This window comes from Protopterus annectens, chromosome 7.part1 (assembly GCF_019279795.1).
Source record: "Protopterus annectens isolate FY-2018-M chromosome 7.part1, PAN1.0, whole genome shotgun sequence".
NCBI lineage: Eukaryota > Metazoa > Chordata > Ceratodontiformes > Protopteridae > Protopterus > Protopterus annectens.
Genome location: NC_056740.1, coordinates 79,554,621 through 79,578,438, shown reverse-complemented (window position 1 = coordinate 79,578,438; position 23,818 = coordinate 79,554,621). Strand labels below are relative to the sequence as shown.

At 37.8% G+C, this 23,818-nt stretch overlaps 1 protein-coding gene across 1 annotated transcript in view; it reads right to left on the bottom strand.

Moving 5' to 3' along the window:
- The window catches only part of LOC122807556 (thrombospondin type-1 domain-containing protein 4-like), a 1,503,485-nt gene that overhangs the window by 1,339,982 nt on the left and 139,685 nt on the right, over positions 1-23,818 (bottom strand). The window lies entirely within an intron of this gene.

The following is a 23,818-nucleotide window of genomic DNA, read 5'->3' as shown; positions in this document are numbered from 1 at the left end:
TGTTTAGAAAGGTGTAGTGAGAATCTTGGGGTATGGTGGGGGATCTGTAGCAAGCTACAATTTGGATTGCAGTCTTACCTAGTGTTAGTTGCACCTGGAGAATTTCAGATGCATTGTGTTGGGCAACTAGCCTGGTGGTGTGAATATCCTTGGTGAATATTGACACTCCTCCACCTTTAGTGTTTCGGTCCTGCTTTGGTGGCCGAAAAGTGTGGTAAGAGTTGTAGCCTGGTATTGCAGGGGTGCTCTCTGGAGCCTTGAACCAGGTCTCAGTTACTGCACAGATATCGATGTTCTCCATTTTTAGGAGTGCCTCGAGAGAGTGCATTTTGAGGTTTAGACTTCTAGCATTGAGTAGCATTACCTTCAGATTTTGCATGCTTGTACCTGTTACGGTGGTGGTTTTGTTCTTTGTACTTTCCCTAAAAAAGGCACTATAGGGGTGGCAAGAACCTTAACCAGTAACCTGAATCCCAGAGGCGACAGGTGCAGACCATCTCTGGCAAAGCATCGTGGTCTGTTAATCATGTCACCCCAGGCAGACAGATACTGGATCCCCTTTGAATGACACCAGAAGCTTAGCCAATTGTTGAAGTCAATCATTTTGTCCTTATATTGTGGTATCATTCTGGGCGAAGGAAGGATGCTACTCAGGGCTAGGGTCATACCTGCCTGGGCCACATGATCCGAGAGCTCTTCCATGTCTCTTTTCATGTAGTCCAGGCAGGTACGTCTCAAGTCATTCACTCCAACATGGACAATGACAGAGTCATATTTGTACTTGTTGTGGAGTGACTTGAGTGCATGCGTTATGTGGCGGATCCTGGCACCCAACAGGCAGCTGACTGTAATTTTCTCCTTGTTTTTTTTTCTTCTTTGTGGTACAGATATCTAAGAACATTATGCACACAAAAAATTAAGATACTAAATTCATTTATTTTGTTCTAAATGCAGATAGTTATACTTACAGATTAATCACATTAATCATTTTATTAAATATTTACTAAATATCTAACACCTGGCAGAATCGGATATAGCTCTACTCTTATAATAATCAGTCTACTCGCTTTATTATAAGCCTAGTACTTGTTCTCAAAACTACTCTTCTAAATAAGCACTCTCAAACTAAAGTAAGCACTACATCCACCTACCACCCCTGTGAGTACCCACTTTCCTTAAAGGCACAGCACTCCCTTATAATATTCTAGCATGTCGAGTGGTAGATTACTAGCATCCTGTCCGGTTCAGCTGGTTAATCTGGGAATCTTGAGACAATGCTACAATTGTCTCATGTACACAGACAACCCTCTCCTCCTCCCAACAAACACAAATACATGTGAGAGATGCAACTATATAGCCAAATTGGAGGCTGAACTCTCTCAACTCAGGACTGGCAAGACCAGACAGGAGGAGAAGGTAACCACACACACACAGCAAACCCAGTCCCACATAGACCTACCACAACTGCAAACCAAACATGTAATAACACAAAGACATACTCGGAGGCTCTAACAAAAAACTTACCAAAACAACAGAGGCTCCCAAAGCAAACACCCAAAAATCCACCACCTCAAAACATAACACATGCAACACATACTTCAATAAATCAGTGTGTAAAACAATCACAGCCCTTGAGGCCAAACACCATGCCTGATACACTAGTAATAGATGACTCTATAGTCAGACACAATGACGTTCCGCTTACCAGGCTGAACAAGGAGAGGGTAACGGTGAGCTGCCTATCGGGAGCTAGGATGCGCCACATAACACATGCACTCAGGTCACTCCAAAGCAAGTACAAATATGACTCCGTCATTGTCCATGCCGGCGTGAATGATCTGAGATGTACCTCCCTGGACTACATGAAAAGAGACATAGAGGAGCTCTCTGATTATGTAGCCTAGGCTGGTATGACCCTGACTCTGAGCAGCATCTTGCCCTCACCAAGAATGATGCCACAATACAAAGACAAGATGATCAGCTTTAATAATTGGCTCAATTACTGGTGTCATTCTAGGGGGATCCAATGTCTGTCTGCTTGGGATGACATGCTGGACAAGCCACACTGCTTCGCAAGGGACGGCTTGCATCTGTCACCACTGGGCTTCCGGATATTGGCTAAGGCTCTTGCCATCCCCATAGTGCCTTTTTTAGGCAAGGCTCAAAAGACAAACCCACCTCCTTAGAAAACAAAAATGGAAAAAAATTAAGGGTAATGCTGCTCAATGCCAGAAGTCTAAATCTCAAGATGCAGGCACTCGAGGCACTCCTCAGTATGGAGAACATCGATGTCTGTGCAGTAACTGAAACCTGGTTCAAGGCTCCTGAGAGCACCCCAGTGCTACCAGGCTATACCTCCTATCATGCTTTTCGGCCCCAAAACTCGGGCCAAACCAAAAAGGGAGGGGGGAGTGTCCATATTCATCAAGGACACCCACACCTCCAGGTTAGTGGCAACACATGAAGCATCAGAGACCATCCAGGTGCAACTAACCATAGGCAAAACTGCTATACAACTGGTAGCATGTTACAGACCACCCTCCCAATCTCAGGAACCCCATACAGCCTTCCTGTAGACATTGGAGGATATGAATGTCTCACCAAACACCATCATATTGGGAGACTTCAACTACCCTAACATAGACTGGGTGCATTATTCTAGCCCTAACACCCTAGCCCAAAGGTTCCTGGAATTCATAAATTCAAATGCAATGGAACAGCTAGTCACCTCTCCCACAAGGGGAGATAATATATTAGACTTGATCATCACAAACATGGGGACAAAGTGCTCCACACCGGAAGTATACCCCTCACTAGTGAGATCTGACCACAAACTAATCACCCTGGATATACATATCCCACGTCCACCCACAACACAAAAGACTACAGTGAAAAACTTCTCAAAAGCCAACTTTACACTTCTTAAGACTGAGATGGTATCCTTTAAGCCCACTGGGCCAGTGGAAACCACATCCCACAATGCTGAATCCTTCACAAATGCTTTCTACGGACATCTCCAAGAATGCATGGATCATGCAATCCCAAATAAAACCAAGACCCTCTCCACCAAGGGCAGGCTTCCTGTCTGGTGGACCCCAGCCATAAAGAAATTGTATAACAAAAGAAGGAAGCTACTGCACGACAGAGCAAAATCCCATAAAGAGAAGGCATCTCTGATCAGCACTAGTAGAACGCTACGTTCTCTCATAAAAACATCCAAGGCCAACTTTGAGAGAAAAATCGCTATGGACACTAAAGATAACCACAAGGCCTTCTTCTGCTATGTTAGAAACCTGGGCGGAAACCTTCAGATATGCTCAGAGTTAGTTCACAATGACAAAAAATACACTGAACCCACAGATATTGCCAACATTCTGGCAGACAGGTTCAGTGCAAATTTCTCCCCTACCTCACCCCCAAAAGAAGAAATACTTATCCCAGCTGAATGTAACCTCCCTGTCATCTCAGATGTCCAGGTGACAACTGCTCTCAGCAAAGCTAAAAACACAGCATCAATGGGACCTGACGGTATCCCGGGTTGCATGCTACGTGAACTCCAAGAGGAGCTAAACCCGCACATAAAAATGCTATTTAACCTTAGCCTTACTACAGGATATGTACCTGAACACTGGCGTACAGCAACAGTGGTCCCACTCCACAAAGGAGGCACCTCTACAGACCCTGGTAACTACAGCCCCATAAGCTTAACCAGCCTGGTCTGCAAAGCTATGGAAAGAATCATTATGGAACTCATAAACAGAGACATTGGTGACCTACAGACACTTGATCCCACCCAGTTCGGCTTTGTAAAGGGCAGATCCTGCCTTTTGAACCTGGTTGACTTTTTCAAAACAGTCACTAGAGCCATTGACGAGGGCAAAGCAGTCCATACAGCCTACCTGGACTTGGCTAAGGCTTTCGACACAATACCCCACTCAGGCATCATAGACAAGCTCAACAGATTAAATGTAAATCCATATGTCACAAGATGGGTTGCAAACTGGCTAAAGGATAGAACCCATAAAGTCAAAATCGCTGGAGCCATATCAGACTCAAAGCCAGTCAAAAGTGGTGTCCCACAGGGCTCTGTCCTGGGACCCCTCTTGTTTGCCATTTATTTCTCAGATGTGAAAGCAAACATGGGAGGGTTGTGGCTGACAAAGTTCGCAGATGACTGCAAACTAGGTGCCATAGTTGATACACCAGCTGACACATACATCCTACAGAAAGGCCTCACTGAAACGGACAACTGGTGCCGGAGTCATGGCCTTAAACTAAATGCCAAAAAATGTATAGTCACCCCCTTTGGAAAAAACAAAGTACCCACAAATTATCACATAGACAGTAACCCACTGAGTACGGAAAAAGTAGTCAGAGACCTGGGGACCCAAGTCGATAGTGACCTCTCATTTGACACCCATGTTGCCAAAGTGGTTAGAAAGACTTTCTACCTTGCCCACCTTATCATGAAGGGATTCACATCCAGATCAAAGGAGGTCATTGTACCCCTATACTCCTCCCTTATCAGGCCCATGATTGAGTACAATGCCCCATTTGGTATGTACCTCATCCGGCACTTGCAACAGCTGGAGAGACCCCAAAAGTACCTCACCAAGAGGATCAAGGGTCTCCAACATATGTCATATGCTGCCAAACTAAAGAAACTTCAGCTCTATTCAGTAGCATACCGCCTACTGAGAGGTGATCTGTGCCTGACATACAAGGCCATGTCCAATCAGGAATTCATGGACATGCTCCACCTCAAAAAATCCAAATCCATCAGAACCACGAGAGCTAAAGATTTAAACCTCAGCACAAATATGAATAGGACATGCTGGAGGGACAGATTCATAACCCAGAGGCTTCCCATACTCTGGAACAGAATCCCAGTTCATGTTAGGCAGAGCCCCTCACTGAATCTCTTCAAGAGAAATCTTGACGAGTGGATGGGAGATTGTAGGTTTACCCCGGAGGTCATCTCTGTGTTACTACTAGACAGAGGCACAGTAAACTAATTATATTATGTAAGGGGGTCTTCACTGTGTCACTACTAGACAGAGGCACAGTAAACTAATTCTATTATGTAAGGGGGTCTTCACTGTGTCACTACTAGACAGAGGCACAGTATTCTAAATCTATTCTGTACACTTTTGTACCATTACATGGGGTGGCGAAAGCCACATCACTATGGCTAGGCTTATAAATGCCCCAGGGCAGATAGTTTCATAGCTTCATAGTTTAGTACTAGGCTAAGTCTATACAGTTTTAAGTTTAAACTCACACCTGGGTTTTCTTAACAGTAACAAAATAAATACCCTATCTCAGAATCACAATGAGCATTAATGTACTGCTCTGCATGTCTTAATGAAACAGCATTTTTAATGGTAGAATGAAAATAAAGCTTCTATCTGGCAGGTTCTTTTACATAGTATGTAGTTGTTAGCTGGTTATTTAGACTACTGCATAAAAATAAGAGAATGAACTTAGTTAAAATGACTACCTCCAGATGTTGGAAGACCAAGTATTGATTAAAAAAAAACTCTTTAGTGCAGTGAATCAAAGGTCACACAACGAGTACATACTTGAATCAAAACAGCATCCATTATGGCCCTCTGCAGATATTATCTGTAATGCTACTTGAAAAAGAACAGCAACTTTGCATTTTATTTTTTCAGTATTAATAGGAGAGTCTGGAATCTATTTAATATTCTCAGTGTACCATTTCACGTGTTTATTTTGAAACAGTCTTAACTTTATCTTTAGTATGCTTCATAATGTTGCATTTTATCACTGAATATTTATACTTTTATCATGATTAATTCCAGAACCGAATGACATCAGTGAAAGTCTTGCCTGAAGAGCTTCCTTTGGCATATGCTCAACTGATTACACTTGGTGTTGAAATTCCTAAATAATCAGAAAATGAATATGTACTGTCAAAAAGCCACATGCTGAAGGAACTGTTTTCAGTTTAGTTCTTCCTGAATGAAATTCCCAGAGCTGTGTGGATCTATAGCAGTATTAAGGTGCTTACACTATATTTCATTCTGTTTACTGTTTGGAATGATGCAATATGATGTTAAATAATTATAATAAATATTTAAGTGTGTCAGCATGAGAAGCATATGCATTTCTTACCAGTTATTCTCACTGTAATCAATGCAGATATCAACATTTTTTAGCTATCATTATACGCATATTTATGAAAAATAGTCCAAGACTAAACTGTAAAAAAAGTGCTACAGAGGGGCAAACAAAAACAGATAATTTAAGTGTGTTGTGGATTAGAATATTTGAATAAGGAGAAGGTAACTGCTGTATTTCTTGATTTAAAACATCTTTATACTTAACATAAGGCTCTACAGCCAGTTTAACATCCCATATATCTGTGGGTGTGCCATTAAAACAATGTAGTGCATGGAATAACAAGATTAAGCTCCAAAAATAGGAAAAAGATGAGCTTGTTAAACACCTTTGTGATATCAGAAAGGTGCTTAACTAGATTTTGTTATGCAACCCTTTATCAGGTCTTATGCTAGAGGTTAAGAGCAGACAGTGCTGTCCAACAAAGAACAGCATGAAACTGTAAAACAGCTTTAAAAGCTGTTAGATACTTTGTTGTGCCACATTTATAAACAAATGTAGCAGAAAAATGTCTCTAACAGCTTTTAAAACTGTTCATAGCTACTCCTTACTATCTGTTTGGCAGTGTTATATGTTTTATTGGGTTTCATGGACTTCAAAAGCTGAAAAAACATTGCTTTTCCACATTTATTTCTGCAACTGATATTATAATGAAATTTTGTGTACTACAAAGAATTCTGATTGGAGCTCTCCAATCATAACCCTTATTTTGCATTATCGATTATCAATATGGATAACAATATTTACTTCTCAAGTTATATTCTTTAGGTGAATTTTTCCTGGCATCTAGGTCTCATACACATAAGTTGGTTATGAGTAGAAAGTTGTAGTTAGATCAACTGATTCACTGTGACCCTGTGCATTCATCAAACAGGTGCCCCTCAACCTTAAATCAAGGATCAAAAGAGCTCTCCAAATATAGAAGACCAAAAACATGAAGGTAAGGAAAAAAAGTTATATTCTTCAGGTGAATTGTTCCTGGCATCTAGGTCTCATACACATAAGTTGGTTATGAGTGGAAAGTTGTAGTTAGATCAACTGATTCACTGTGCCCCTGTGCATTCATCAAACAGGTGCCCCTCAACCTTAAATCAAGGATCAAAAGAGCTCTCCAAATATAGAAGACCAAAACATGAAGGTAAGGAAAAAAATCCCTGTATAATTGTCATTTTAGTACAGCAGTATTTTGCTCATAAAAGCATGAATTTGTGAAACACAGACCTTAATAAACATTTCAAACTTACAGCATTAATGGGCAAGTTTCAGAAATATTTATTTAGCAAGTATGAACAAGACCACTAGAGGTCACCATTTATTTATAGAAATAATATATATAGCACAACAAACAGTACAAAAGTCAGTGCCATGGCACTGAGGGATAAAGCCATAACTATGGCTCAAATGTCTTGGGTTCAATTAGTGGCATGGACATCTGAGGCACTGGAAGAGAGGGATATGCATTCCTATGCCAAGGGTGAAGGGCATTTGTCTATGTGTTCTTGAAAGGAGGCATTGTCTACAGAGGGGATCAGCCCTTTAATGGAATAACTGAAGACAGGGGAGGTGGGTTAGAACATGGGAAAATACTTGGGTAGGTTATTAAATAAAAAAATCCCCACCAGCAGAAGCATCCACTGGCATGACTCCCAGGACACCTGTATGATCTATGTGCAATAACAAGTCTAAATATTTCCATCTACAAATAAATACTAAATCATAATACAAAAAATGGCAGTTAAACAGATATATATGGCAATAATAACATTACCAGATAATTGTATTATAAAACTAAGTTATTTAATACTAGAAGCATAAGTTAAGTGGAGGAAAAGCAACATAGAAAAAATATTCAAGTGAGGCAGGTTGAAAAAATTAGTATATAAAAGTAGAAATACTGTGTTTAAGACTTTTGGGTGGAAATATGAGGAGCAACGTGTTGTGCCAGTAGATATGTAGCTGCGAGGGTAGGCAGGAGATTAGAAGGTGAGGGAGAGTAAGTCAACCAGGAGGGGAGCTACAGAGGTCAAACTAGGAGATGAGGATGTGGGAGTTTATATACTCTTTAAAAACTTGTATTAGTAACACCTGTCCAAGGTCTGGGGAGCCTATTCCACATCTTGGAAACTTGGAAGGAGTATACAGAATTCTCATGAGCATTGAGACATTTATTCTGGAATGTCATGTATTTTTTCAGGGGAGCTGCCAACTTGGTATATACCACTGAACATGAAAAGTGAAAGATGGACATTTAGAGAGAAATGGTAAAGGATCCTATGGGTGGCCTTAAGTTGGAATTAGTTGATACAGTTATGAAATTCCATCTAATTTATTTTCATTTATTTATTTAGTTAGTTATTTTAGTGCAGTGCAGTGGTTATCTCTGCTAGAAAGGTTTGCTGCACATTTACTGCTGGAGCCTTGCAAATTGAGTGGAATGCAAGTTAATAAAGATGGAAGAGGCATACAGTATACTAGACATAAGATAGGAAAAATATGCATATAGCCTTATTCAGTGAGAAATAGTTTGGCTCTATAATGGGTTCATAGCTTTTCATAAGTGTTTTTTAATTGTAAGTTATTTATGAAGTTGAAATTTCCAGTGTGAGTCAATGGTAACTCCAAGGACTTTAGTGCTGGAGACTAGATGTGGACAGATTTGTTTGGCAGAGAATATTTTGAAGTTGCTAGTGTTTGTGTGTCTTGGGGTGAAGAGCATGAGCTTGGGTTATGGTGTTGCTCCAGCCAGTGTTCAATGGCAGAGAATGAGTTTTGAGTGTTGGTTTGAGGTACAGATAAGTCAAGGGCAGAGCAGATAATATTAGAATCATCTGCATATTGGACAATAGTGGACTGCCTTGATACTTTGTATAGACTATTGATAAAGTTGTCAAACAGCAGTGGCCCGAGAATGAAGGCTTGAGGGACACCTATCTTCATTCGGAGACAGTTGGAGAAGGAAGTTTGTCACTTGACTCATTGTGACGTAGAAGTAAGGCAGCTGTAAAAACAGCTGCTAGTAAATGCTGATTGGATACAGTCCATTAAGTGTGTGTGGAGCAATTTTTGATAGGAGATGGTATCAAATGTTTGTGAAATGTCAAGAAAGGATGCAGAAGCAAGTCTGCCTTCACTACAGTTGGGATTGATAGAGCTGAGGAAACTCAGCAGAGCAGTATCTGTGCTGTGGTAAGGGCAGAAATCCATGCTAAGTGAGAAGAAAGCAGTTTTTTAAAAAAGATAATGAAGTACTTGTGAGTATACACACATTTTTTGAGGTTTTATGATAGAAGGGAAAAAATGGTAATTACCATGTGCTTTAGGGTCAGTGCCTTTACAAAGGGGTAATACGAAAGTTTTACTTACAAACTAAGGAAACATAAGACTCTCGTCGGGACCTGTTACTAAGAACTGATACAGGGAAGGAAAAGGTATGACATCAGCAACCAGGTTTAAATATTCTTCTGGAAGATTGTCTGCAGCTGATGTTGACCTTGATTTATCTATTTCACTGAGAAACGTTAACAATATTCTGTTAAAGGTAGTGGCAGCTTCATCTAAAACTAAGCAAAAAAAGAGCCTCCGATTATACTCATATGATACAAAAGAGAATTTGAGGGATCAGAACTTGATTTTTTTTTTTTTGTAAAACAAGTTATAGAAAATGTGAACTGTATTTTTTTCATGCATGTCTTGTGGCATATGTGAGGTGGTGATCACTCAGTGAATCAAGCATACTTCCTACTTGATATATTTCTTCTGTATCTGTGCTTTGTATTCAGTCTAAGAAGAATCAGAACTTCTGGCTGATTGAACCTTGCTGGAGATGAAATCAGTTGAATTAAGTTAAAAAGATTTAAACATTTAAAAAAAGATGAAGTACTTTGATGATGTGATGTGGACCAGTTAATGCTAGGATCAGTAAGCATGATGTCTTGCACATAAGCATCGAAAACTGGATATCTTTCAAAGTCTGGAAGCAGTCTATGTCTGAAAACAAGAGAAGGATGGTATACATTTAAATCAGAGGGGAAAAGGAATAAAAGTTACCGGTGTAACAAAGTCACTTTTCTAGCATAGAGAAGCAGCAGAGGTCCAAAAAAATGCCATCACCATTTGTATATGCAAATTTAGAAGCTTGAATAATTAGCCACTCATTTTAAAAGGGTAAACTACTGTTGAAGACTATGAAATCTTCTGAATTACAAAGAGTTGATTTAGTTATTAAAAAAAAAAAAAAAAAAAAAAAAAAGAAAAAAAAAACTATGAATCTGCCAGGGTCCCAAGATGTGCATAAATACAGGTGAAATAAAAAGGTGGGGGTGTTACAATATATGTGACAAAGGGTAGTCAGATTTTAGAATGATTTCTCACAAGAAATGACAATAGGAAAAATCCTGTTTCACACAGGAATCAGAGTAGCTGGAATTTACATACATCATAATCAGGCAATACAGTCCTAATACAGTCCTTTGCAAAATATTTAATGAATCCCATTTATGATAGCAGCACTATTGTTGCTGGCATCTCAGTGCCTGACATTAGCAGGGACACTTTCAAGATGATCAACAAATACATCCAGAAATTGTATGAACACAGTGCTCTTCTAAATTATAGACTCAGTAGAGGTCCAAAACAATTTTTAGGGGACAAGCCTTACTGCAGCCTTCACTCACTGCATTCATAATACACTTACTCTTAAAAACTTAACTACCGCATGGGTCAAGGATACAGCCTTCATAACCCTACTGTTACATGAGCTATGCATTAGAAACTCAGTGTAACATCATCAACAGCTCCAGCTCTGAACTAACCACAGTCAAAGAAGTGTGTGTGTGTGTGTGTGTGTGTGTGTGTGTGTGTGTGTGTGTGTGTGTGTGTGTGTGTGTGTGTGTGTGTGTGTGTGTGTAGATGTATGTATGCATCTAGCTAAAGATATATATTGGCACAGATATAGATATATGTATTATATATATATATATATATATATATATATATATATATACATATATATATATATATATGTATATATACACACATATATATATATATATATATATATATATATATATATATATGTACACATACACAGACACACGCATTTCATTGTGGCTGCATATATTACACGCATGCAGAGTTTACATATATCGTTTTCTTCTGGTCGTTTGCAATTGTTTGCTTTTGTAATTATTTATGTTTCACCTTCAGAATGAATGGCCTCATCATGAAATGGCAATGTATGTGCATTATTCTATCAGCCTGTAAAGGGAAGGCAAGATTAATATCTGCCTTTGAAATCTATCAAACCTCATGGAACATACTGAACCACACTGCTGTTGTCCTTTTATTTCTTTTTACACACAAGGCAACAACACTGTTAAAAAAAAGTACACTCCATAGATGCAAAACAGAGTTAAAACCAAGAGAGAACACTCAGGCAAGATAATTCGACTAAAAGGAAACTTTAATAGATAATTAAAGTGTTTTCATCCATACAACGGACTTCATCAGAGCATGACTGCAATAACCAGCATGCCTCTTAAAAACAACAGTCATCCAATCAAAAATGTCAAACAATTATTACATCAAAACTACAACTAATTAAGGGTATGCAGTTGAACTTAGGCAAAACTGACCTTCTGTTGTACCAAACTACATTTAAAATAAAATGAATATAAATATATTAAAAATATATATGTAGACTTTATCTATAATTTGTATTAATACTCTGTTAGAAATTACATTCCATATGTATATTTTAATTCATAATTTTGCTGTTCTTAGTTTAAGTATACCACTTACAGAAAGATATTCATTAAGTACTGGATTCACTGTGACATTCAACTGAAGCTGCCATGCCAAGGCTCTATATTCCAAAAGGCTCTCCCAGTTTCCTCCTCTTGGTTTAATGAACAAACTCTCAATTACAACAAACATGAATTTTAAGTTATTTGAAATTGAAGAAGACTTGGTGCTTGTATAATGTATTGTTTAGGTTTTCTTTATTTACATCACAAAAATGCCCATGGATCCTTTTTTCAGTGGACGCTCAGCCTTCTCCACATAAAAACATGCATAATCCTGGCATATTGCAATATACCTCACACCTTTGGTGAAACAGCCCATGTTGTTAACCTAAGTTCTTCTCCATTGTAATTCATAATGACTCTGTCTCCTTCCAAGATAAAGTTACAGTAATTACATACTCTACATTTCCACGTTCCTAACTTTTTGATGTTTACTCATTCTTCCAGTTCATTTTTACTCCTTTCAAAGGTGATTTTTCAGGTTGTTGCCCCAGTAATAGACAAATGTGGGGTGAATACCAATGTAGTCTATTATATTTGCATCCACTCTAAAAATATTCCAGTTCCTGTAAATGATGACTTTTAATGCACCTGAATTGGTGCTATACTTTAGGACTATAGCCCTATTACAATCCTTTCCTTCTTGTTCATTCCTGTCATTCTTTCTGGATGTCATATAATCATCAGTTACCCCCAATATCAGTTTAAATTTTTCAATTCCCACCATGTGACTTCTTGTTTAATTTTATGTACCAAGTCAGAAGGGTATCCACTTTGTTCAAACATTTTACATAGGCCACCAATTTCTTCATCAAACCTTGACTCATCTGAAATCATCCTAGCTAGCCTAATCATTTGACCGGTTATTAAACTATTTTGTTGTAGTCTAAGATAGCAACTATTGAAATGTAAATAAGAGTTTTAAAATATCTACCATTTTCATTAAAAAAAAATCCAAATAATTCATGCAGTCCTGTGTATGTCTGTGAGTAAATTTCAAAAATTCAATGACTTTATTAATGCAGACAAAAAAAAATTTCCAAATTATTAGTTGTATCAGTCTAAAAATACAAATATCATCCAAAAATCTGTATTATGTAATCCAAAGCTTAGAAAAGGAATCTAAAATGTAGGTCATCTCCCATTTCCACATTACCACAACAGCAAGTATGGGAGTACATGCCACTCCCATTGCGACACCTTCTTTCTGTTTAAAATATTCCTCTTCAAAGTACAAAGAAATTGTTAGTTAAAAGATTTTACATTAACTTAACTATTAAATCTATTTCTGTATTGTCTAAAAAGTCACACATCATCAATGCATCCCTAAACCAAATAAATCAGGAATACTGTGAAAAAAAGATCAATAACATCAATAGTTATGAAAGTTAGTTCTCCGTTCCATGCATCAATTTTGATATTCCTCAAAAAAGTCCAGGCATCCTTTATAATGTGGACATAAACTTAAAAAGAGTTTCAAAATCCTATCCAAAAATAGGGTAGGTCTTAGAACCCTGTGCAGAAAAAAATGGTCTAAGAGGTGGGTCATACAAATCTTTGTGTACCTTAAGGATACCAAAAACAGATGGCACACTTGGTTCACCAATGCATAAAAAATGTGTACTCATCATGTGTTATTGCTCCTTGCATCAAAGCATTGTACAAGTATATATCAATCTTCCTATAAGCAATATGAATTTCATTTAAAGACACCACACTATTTCTTATCATTATATAACAGGTTCAGCATTTTACCTGAATGCATTACATTATCCATAATAAGTGTTTCCCCACACTTATCAGATTTCATGATGCTAAACGATTTGTCTTGAGAATTCCTTTAATTGCCTTTCCATTTTAAGTTGCAATAACAGTTAGTATTTTTCTTAAAAATATCATAAGTTGTGCTCACATGCTTTTTCACATGCATTCATAATAGTATGGGGGTTGTAGATACTAGGTACTCGAAATTTAATATTTGAATCATCTATAGCTTTATTTGGTTCAATAAATATGTATGCCAAATTAAGCTTTCTCATGAACAATTTTAACTCTTTGAAAACATCTACAAATTGGGGGACATGAAATATACCCTATATATTATACATTATATACTATATATTACATATCATTTTCTGTTATAGCACTCGTGTTGTGCCTCTCAGTTCTAGTACTCAAGTTGTGGCTGAAAATAATCCTTTGACCAGCCCTACCAAGCAGTTAACACACATAATTAAATAAACAAAAAATACACAGAAACAGCCTTTCACCTGGCTTGGACTGGTTGGTCAGTATACATAGATTCTACTGCAGGATTCATTCATTCATTCATTCATTTGTGGCCTTAGCTATTAGAGTCTTTCTTTTGAGAATCCATGCAAAAGACTTCCTCAATATGTTGCAAGTTCTGAAATAGCTGAGGAATTCAAGTAAATGAAGAACTTAAACAATCATTACAGCTGAAAATTACTTTAGAAAAGTAGGCAGATGACTGTGACATACAGCTTATTCAGAAGACCAAATTTGCAAATTCATAACAGCTTGTGACCTCATAAGCTATTCAGTTTGATTATCAAATGCTGCAGGCACATTGAAAAATTTACAATCTTGTGGTGTTTCTTTCCATCCATTTTGTATGCTTTAATATGTGAAAAGGACCCAGTAGAAATGCATACTTTTGCTGAGGGGCAGCCCAGAACTCCCTATTCATAATCTGTGACAGAAAATTGAGAATGTGCATATGATTATTTTATTTGCAGCCTATCGTTTTGAAACTAAAACTTTTAACTGTTGTTGTGCATAATTAGATATTTTTTCAATGTCTGTTTTTAATCAAACCTAGAAAACTTATTACATGGATGCAAAGAATATGAATCTCACCTAAAAAACATATATTTGCTCCTAGGGATGCTATACCTTTTTCTTCCTTCCTGACTACTTCTTTCCAGTTATTATATTCAGTTTCTGACATCAGTTTTGCTTCCATAGCAAAAGCCTGTGATGATACTATTGAGTATTCCGGTGTCAAGTAAGCAAAAGGAGGAAATCTAAATGATGAATACCCCTTACAATATCATACTCTCTGCACTGAGGAATGTAAGTAAATCTGAGGCTGTACTCTACTTATATAAACACATTACTTATGTTTTCTCATGATGTCAGACATTCCTGAAAAAAGCACAAAGAATATCAAAAATCAATATGCATGCCTATATAGATAAAATACCACACAGTAAGCTCAGGCTGATTACATCAACTTTTCCCATTCCTTTGGCATCTCTATGTAAAAATAATCACTCATTACAGTAGTTGCCATGGTATTTAAAATGCCCATGAAGTTGACATTATAGTGTATTTTTTCAGAAGCTACTGTTGCTGTACTTGGCAAAATAAAGGTAATGAGTACTTCATTGAAAGTAAGTTTTGCTACAACTGTACTCCCTGTCTTTTAACTATGAAATAATATCCTGTGCATTTCTATACCCATTGTAAAGCCTAGTCAGAAATAACAGTACGTAACTCCTTCTCACCTTTCAGCTGTGGGATTAATGAATACTGTGTTTTTTTCATAGCATATTACTTTTTCTGGGATAAAATGTCTATGGGAAGCTCATTCATTTACAACATAAATTTAAAGTCACCTTTAAAAAAACATGGAATTCTTTAATTTCATAAGTGAAGTCTGACACAGAGTTTGTAACCAGCTACATCATAGATGTAAGTATCCAAATGTTTATTATTCTTTGAGTTTTCATAGAAACATATTATGTGATATTAGATTCCTTCTCTACTATTTATACAAAACCCATTCAACTAAAAGCAGTGATGTCACCATGATATTAAAGGAAACAATGCAGACTTAATGGACCTGCCACAGAAAAGCAATAAAGCCCATCATGTGTAATTATTGTTACCCTGACAATATAAGGTGTAGGTTTCAGTTATCGATTTTCTTTGGAAGCCCTGTCAATAAAGAACTTTTCAGCTTTATTTGTGCAAAGTTGCCTACCACAAGTCTGGTAATGGCGAAAGCCTCGTTAAAATGTTCACCTAATAAAAATATGTAAATATATAGATCTTCCAGAGTTCTTACTCTCTCGGGTTTAAAGCGTATCTTATTTTTCTTTTATCTGTGAGTGCAGGCTAGTATATACCACCTTGCTAGCTTGTACAATGTATGAGGTAGTGGCACAGAGCTGTTTAACATTTATACCATCACCTTCCCATTATTACATAAGGATACCTCAGTGGATCAATGACTGTCGACATTACAACCAAAACAGGTACATGTTAATCCAAAATACCTGAGCTGCTCTATCTGCTAGCCTAAGCCCCACAGACAAGTTTCTAAATCAATGCCATCAGGATAACTGCTGTTTCAAAAAACAGCAGTTCCTTTAAGTTTGATATTAGTTTATTTGCCCTTTGTTCACAGTGGGTTAGAAAGAGTAAGCGTATGTTTGAGTAAGGGTATGTTTTATTAAAGTATTTCAGTTCATACAGCACTGCGCTAACTTATGTATTACTGTTACATTTCTCCTGCTAATGCCAATACATAATGTTTGTACTAATTAAAAAATCAGTCTCAACATGAGACAGTGTTGAGTAATGTAATGCCCTTCAGACCACATTTGATATATTAAATCATAAATGGGCTGCCAAGCTATGCTAGGTGCAACTTGCCATATAAGTTACAGTTCACAAGATATGCCCTTTCATCATCTCATATGCATACTAATCAGTCAGTATAGTACTATGCATGTTGCACAATAGGGCAGAACCCAGTTCTTTGCAGTGCCAAATTATTAGTTGTGAAATACTGGGTGGGATCAGGGACTAAGTAAGCAATTGGAATCGCACAGGACCATCCCTTACTACAAAGTAACAAATCAGTGAAATTAACAGATATTAGTCTTGCATTAAAAGGGCCGACACCCTCAATGTGACCACAATGGTGTGCTCAGGCCTTTAAAGTATGATGAGAAACATCCCCCAACACAAGACAGACTCCCATCTTTCTTGATCATAAGAAGACCTACTATAGTACAGCAGGATGTTTATAACATTTGTGTTCTGTTACAAACAGTTGCACTGCACATTAAGGCATACATCCATTATACTTTCCCTGCTGTATTATGTGATGGCATTGTGATACCCAGGTTGTAGTACCATGAAACAGATGCACATCTTAATATTTGGTTTGTTGTGTATAACTATAAGTATCAAGGGGATCACTACTATGCCAGAAGCTCTGTGTATTGTCAGTAGCTCAGCAAATACTCACTTTTGAAGTCTAAAAGACTAGAAGACTGAGGGCTCTATTTCCATGATGGGTCTTTGGATTTATATGGAGCCATATTATATGACGATGTGACATCCTTTGGATGTCATGCTAAACTCAGGCCTCCCCTTGAAAATGAGCCACTGAATCAGTGCAACCATTGATGTAAGAAATTAAAAAAAAAAATCAATAAAACATTTTTACCACTAAAATCTTAAAATATTGTCCCAAACGATAGAGAAAACAGCAAGGAGATCCCAATTTATTTTAAAACATAACAGCAACAACCAATGTAATGTCAGGCACTCAACAGGATGTACATTCGGCCTTGATGCCTGCAAGACCAAAAATCTATGGGTTCTGTATTCACAACTGGTGTTTGAATTCATATTTCAATACCGATGGCTCATTGCAGCAAGGGGAGGGGTGGCTGTGTTGTACTCCTGAGATGCCATGCTTTAAATGGAACTTTATAACCCAGCTTGCCCAGAAAATGAGTCATCCTCTCAGTGGGGCTATCTATTTAACACATTTCATTTTCAAACAAATATAAATAAAACAGTTTTACTGCTAAAAATGTTTTAAAAATTGTCACAGAAGAAAACAACCAGGATAACCTAAATTACTTGAAACTCTAACAGACATAATACATGGAGAGACAGTGGTTGAAAAGGTTGCATGCCCGTGATGACTGGAAGACAAGAAAGCTGTGGGTTCTACTTTCACACTATGTGCTTGTATCTGTATTCTAGTACAGGTACTGAAGTATACCATTAGGGAGTACTGAAATCCAGTCTTTAAAATCAGGTCTTCTTTGAAAATGGTCTGTTGCCTAGCAGAGGGACTACCCAGTAAATACACTTCAAAGTCAAAAGAAGTTTCAGAAAACTGTTAGGAGAACTTACATTATCTTAAACTGAAACGGGTATAACATATGTAGTGCCAGAGGCTAAGCAGTTTGAACAAATGACAAAACTGCAGTGGAGCATTGGGGGGAGGGGGTCTGCACTGCTGAGTTGAAATCCTTTGCAAGAGGTGTTATTGGCCTCTTTTACAGCAGATTAAAAGACCACTAAAGATCCCATGATAATTACTTTGAAAAAGACCAGAGGACTTCACTACTTCCCTGGTCACATTCACCACATCTATACAAATATAGCTGTGGCCTTTCCAGAAAATAACCTGCAAGCTTAGTGGGATTAACCCAGTAAACAGAAATTAACAGCCTGTACAAGTGAATGTTCTTCTTCTTCTTTTGGCTTTTCCCGGTTAGGGGTCACCACAGTGGAACTCCGGTCCGCTAATGATTGGCAGTAGATTTTTTTACGGGTGCCGAGGTGGCAGCTCGACATCCAACCTTCAGCGAAGGCACGCCCATTCATGCATGTCTTTCAGAGGCCACTTGACCACGGGGAGGACATGCAGACTCTACACAGAAGGCACTCCAGCTGAGAATCAAATGGGAGAACCTCTTGCTGTGAGGCATCAACACTACCGCTGCACCACCGTGGCTTTAGCCTGTACAAGTGAATAAGAAGCAAAAAAATATAAGCACCTGTAAGAAGGAAGGCAAGACTTTGTTGCCTGAAATATACAATGTGTGAGAGACTACCATTTGTGAAAATAAAACAGTGAATGCAATCTTTTTCCATCAAGAGGAACCCCCCCACCTTTCACCTGCATGTGGGGGCTTTGCCACCCACAGACCTCATACTTAACGATGATCAACTGTGAAGTCATACAAAGAGGGCACAAGGCAAACCTCCTAAGTATCACTGCTTCTCCTTATCACATGTTAGTGGTTTACAATATCTACAAGAAACAACACTGACAGAAATGCATAGTATGGTATTTATGCATCCTGATGCATGCTATTTAGTGTACACTGGCACTGAAAGAACATTTTTAATAATATGGGAAGTCCTTGACACAGGTAGCTAGTATGCAATGAACAACCCAAGACAAATGCTCTGCTAACCAGGTACAAAAATGTCATCTGAAAGGGACGCTTCTGATAAATAAATGTATTATTATTTATTTAGTTAGCTATTAGCATTTGTTTAACAGGATAGTCTGAATGGGCACAAGGTCCCTTTTCAGCGGATGCCCAAGAAGAAAAGCCCCACACAATGTACATAGACTACATAGGTTTCCAAAAAGATACATTAAGAAAGAGAACTACAATTCTAATAAAAACTTTACAAACCACTACCAGTTAATGGTTAGAAGGCAAAAAGTGCATATTAAAGCAGTGAGTTTGTAGTTTTAACTATTAAACCAAAAGAGAAAAGAAATAAAATAACCAGAACATTAAGAACACCTAAGTAGAGTTATTACAGTACAGAAATACCTTATGTGCATTTTACATACAGACATGGCTAAAGGCATTAAATAATCAGCCACAAGATAGAAGAGCGTAAGATACCAAGAGCTGATAAGTAGAGCTATTACAGGGCGGGACGTATTATTAGTAACACTGGTTTAAGTGTAGGCTTATATGCAGCATTCATAGATGGGCAATTTGGCTGCTATAGGTGGGGTAACAGGTACAAGAAGTAGTTTGTGTGGTACAGCAGAGTGGTGGTAAGCAGATGGTTAGCCATTGAGTTGTACGATAGAGAGTAGATTGATAAGTACAGTAGAATGGCGGTTAATGGCTGTAGATACATTGTCCTGAATACATTTGTCCATCCTGCAAGAAGGGTTGTCCCAATTAAATAACTGATGCCAAACTCATGGACTGAAACTAAATGCCAAAAAATGCATGTGTGTATCCTTTGAGAAGTCATATACCCGAGGAGAACTACCACCTAATAGCTGACCCAGTTGTTAGGGATTCAGGAACTTATGTGAACAGTGACCTAACTTTCAACCAACATGTGGCGATTGCCATAAGGAAGCCCTGCTATATTGCACAGTCTATAAATAAAGGGATTGTGTCTAGATCTAGGGATGTCATTGTCCCCCTTTACTTAGCACTCATTAGGCCAGACATTGAGTATAATGTCTTCTTCAACATGTATCTGTGCAGATGCATGCGACGACTGTAACATCCACAGAGATACTTTACTAAAGGAGTACATGGCATAAATATGTCCTAAGACTGACTCAGATCTTTGTCACTATACTCAGTGTCCTACAGACAGAGAAGAGGTGACCTGGGTTTAACATACAAGGCATCATCCAGCCCAATACTGATGATTTTACTGCACATCAACAAGTCAAATGACATTAACACTACCCAGTCTAAGAATCTAAACCTCTTCTGCAACATCAACAGAACAGATCGAAGGGACAGGTTTATCTCAGAGAAGATACCACTGTACTGGAACTGATTCCCCATCCACATAAAACAAAGCTCTTCTCTGTCCATATTCAAGCACTATTTGGATCTATGGATGTGAAACAGAATATGTACCCCAGGACTTACCCCTGTACTACTAATGGACAGAGGCAGTTCATAATTGTTTTATCTCATGCATTAGTCTCCCTCAAATAATCTATGGTATGACCCCAGTTATCTTTTCTAGGGTAATGCATAATTATTGACCATGAGATGGGTAAGGCCAATCTACCACCCAATGGAATAGGGTAATTCAAGCACACAAAGGAAAATTTGTTTGGCTTGAAATCAAGGACAGCTAGCCTAGTACTTACCTATGAACCTATGACAGATAGAAGAGCATATGTTTGATGAGGTGTGTGGGAGAGAAGATTTAATGAGGGGAGTAAGAGAACAGGTATGGCAAAAGAGGATTTGTAGGTAAAGAGCAGGTAGCCAGGAGAGGGTAGATTACAGAATGTCAATAAGAATTATTTTGTTTGAGCAGATACTTATGGAATTTGGAGGATGAGGTTTAGTGGGTATTAAGGAGGTTGAGGTATTACCCTGGTGAATTTCATGAACTTGACCACGATGCTGTTAAAAGGATAAGAGGTTATGGGTTGATTTTAGGGTGCATGGAATGAAGTTCCAGATTTTGGATACACAGGAGGCATACCTGCAGATATTTTTAGATTTTGTAACTAGTAACAGATGTTTGTGGAATGGAGGGTTCTATTGATAGAGTAGAGATGAATTATGTTGCTGATGCTGGAGCATTTATCTGGTTTTAAGATTAGGTTTTGTACTGATCATGTGAGACAATATGTTAGGGTATGTTGTAGTTCAGTCCACTTAAGTTGTTTTACTGCTTAGCAAAGGTTTGTTCTGTATGAGGCATTCACAGGAAATTGTGCTAAATTTTGCTGCATTGCTCAAGTAGGTGGATTTGGGTGGCATGCAAATCTAATGTCATCTGCAAGGTAGGACTTTATTCTACAGATGGCACCACATTTTAATGTTATTTTTTTACTTCTTGTTTTAGATGAAAGTCAAATTTCAAATTTTATCAATTATGATCTTTAGATGTTTTGTGTGGGGGTACATATTTTCATACAGCTGAAGAGCTTATGTTGATCAGATTCTTCCACTGAGAATTGCATGAGGTAAATAGAAAAATAAATGGTAGATTTTTGGAGGGCTTAGGAGCAACTGTGATTTATGGAGCTAACTTTCAACAGACAGTAGGGATGATTTGGTTAGCTGTGGCAGTTTCCCCAGATTAGGGTTGAGTCAGCTGTATACTAGATGATGGTAGCATGTTTACTTGTAGTGTGGATGTTGTTTGTAAATCTGTTTTAATGGATTGGGCCCAGAATAAACCTTTGAGAGACAACCACTACTGCAGTTAAAAATTAGGATATGTATTTTATTTCACAGCCTGTTATCTGCCAGTGGCATAGCTGTTAAACCAGGAGAGAGCTGGTGGCCCTAGTCCTAATGAAGAAAGCCTATTTATCAGAAGTCAGCAGGGTACAGTATCGATGACCTTATATAGGTCTAAAATGCTGCAAATAGGAGGTCACCTTTGCTTCTGCTTTGGCTGATGGTGATAGGATTAGGGAACACATATATGACAAACAGAGGGTCAGGAACTAATGCCCTGGTTAGGCATGTTTTAATATCAGGGACAAAACACAACTTTCAATTCATGGTAATTTAGAAAGTTCAGCTAGGATGCAGAGGTGGCGCAATTAGGAATTTGGTCGAGACTAAAGAGCTTGAATGGATTATTAAGATGTGTGCCAACATGGGCAAAGGCCTGAATGATAACGTTTGTATTAAACCGCTTTTGGTTAATAAGCCACTACGCAGATAAAGTCTCTATATATGCACTTTTATGTATTTTTATTCATTTTAATGTTTTATTAGTTGATATTATGTCTCTATCTAGTGCTTCTCCTTTAAATCAGTGGCTATTAAGCTAATTGTTTATTGGGAACGGACACTGATAGGCTGTTGCTGTTTTTATCACTGTGGAGTTTATTGAGTTGTCTGACGAAGTAGCTCTGGCTACGGAAGCGCTCACCATTTTTGTACTGTGGATTAAACTTTGGAGCTTTATTTGATGCTATCTGCTGTGGTCTGGTGTTTCCTGTATTTTTCTGAAAATACTAGTTGTTTGGGGTCTGCTCATACCACTTTGTACTTTTTATTTGTTGATACATATATATATATATATATATATATATATATATATTTATATATATATATATATATATATATATATATATATATATATATATATATATATATATATATATATATATATATATATATATATATTACACACACACACACACACGTACACACGCACGCACACACAAACACATACATATATCTGTGTGTGTGCATATACATATTCAATATACACATAGACATACACACACACACACACACACACACACACACACACACACACACACACACACACACACACACACACACACACACACACACACACACTCACACTCACACTCACACACACACACACACACACACACACACACACACATATACCTATGTAAAAAAAGGGAATATATATATGGTTGTGTTGAGTAAATACATGTGTCTAAGCTGGAGCTCACCACACAATTATTATTTTAAAAGGCTTTCGCCCATTAATGTTAATAAAGTGAGGCCTTCCTCAGAGCCACATTTCTAAAGAATTCTGATCCTTTCATCCTTAAACAGAGAGAATGAGAGACAGGAAAAGTATTTTCTTAGGTAGGAAAATTATTGTAGAGTAATTTCTTTAGTAAGCTGCATCCAAGGGTCTGAAAAGAGTCACTTAGAAGGTATGTTAACGGCTTATATAAGGTCGCAGGTAAAATCCTTAAAGGGATGTGGAAGGTCACAGGTAAAATCCTTAAAGGGATGTGGGATAAGTAGACTGAGAAGTTTTTTGGAGTGTTGACCACATATGGGAGGCTACAATAAAGATGGTTTTCGGGATATATCCATGATTTAAACACAAAAAAAAAACCTCATGCAGGTTAGAGCTCAGCCAAACTGTGACTATAGGCCTAATAATGTACTAGTCTAGCAATATTAGCAGCATAAACAACAGATGCAGAGAACAGCAACAAATATGGGGGAAGTTAATTTTTAAACACCCTAAAAGCATCAATAGGACATTTCATGATTATAGGATTTATGTTTGGAAGATGTCATTAGGAGACCGATTCCTCCCTCTAAAGGAGCAGT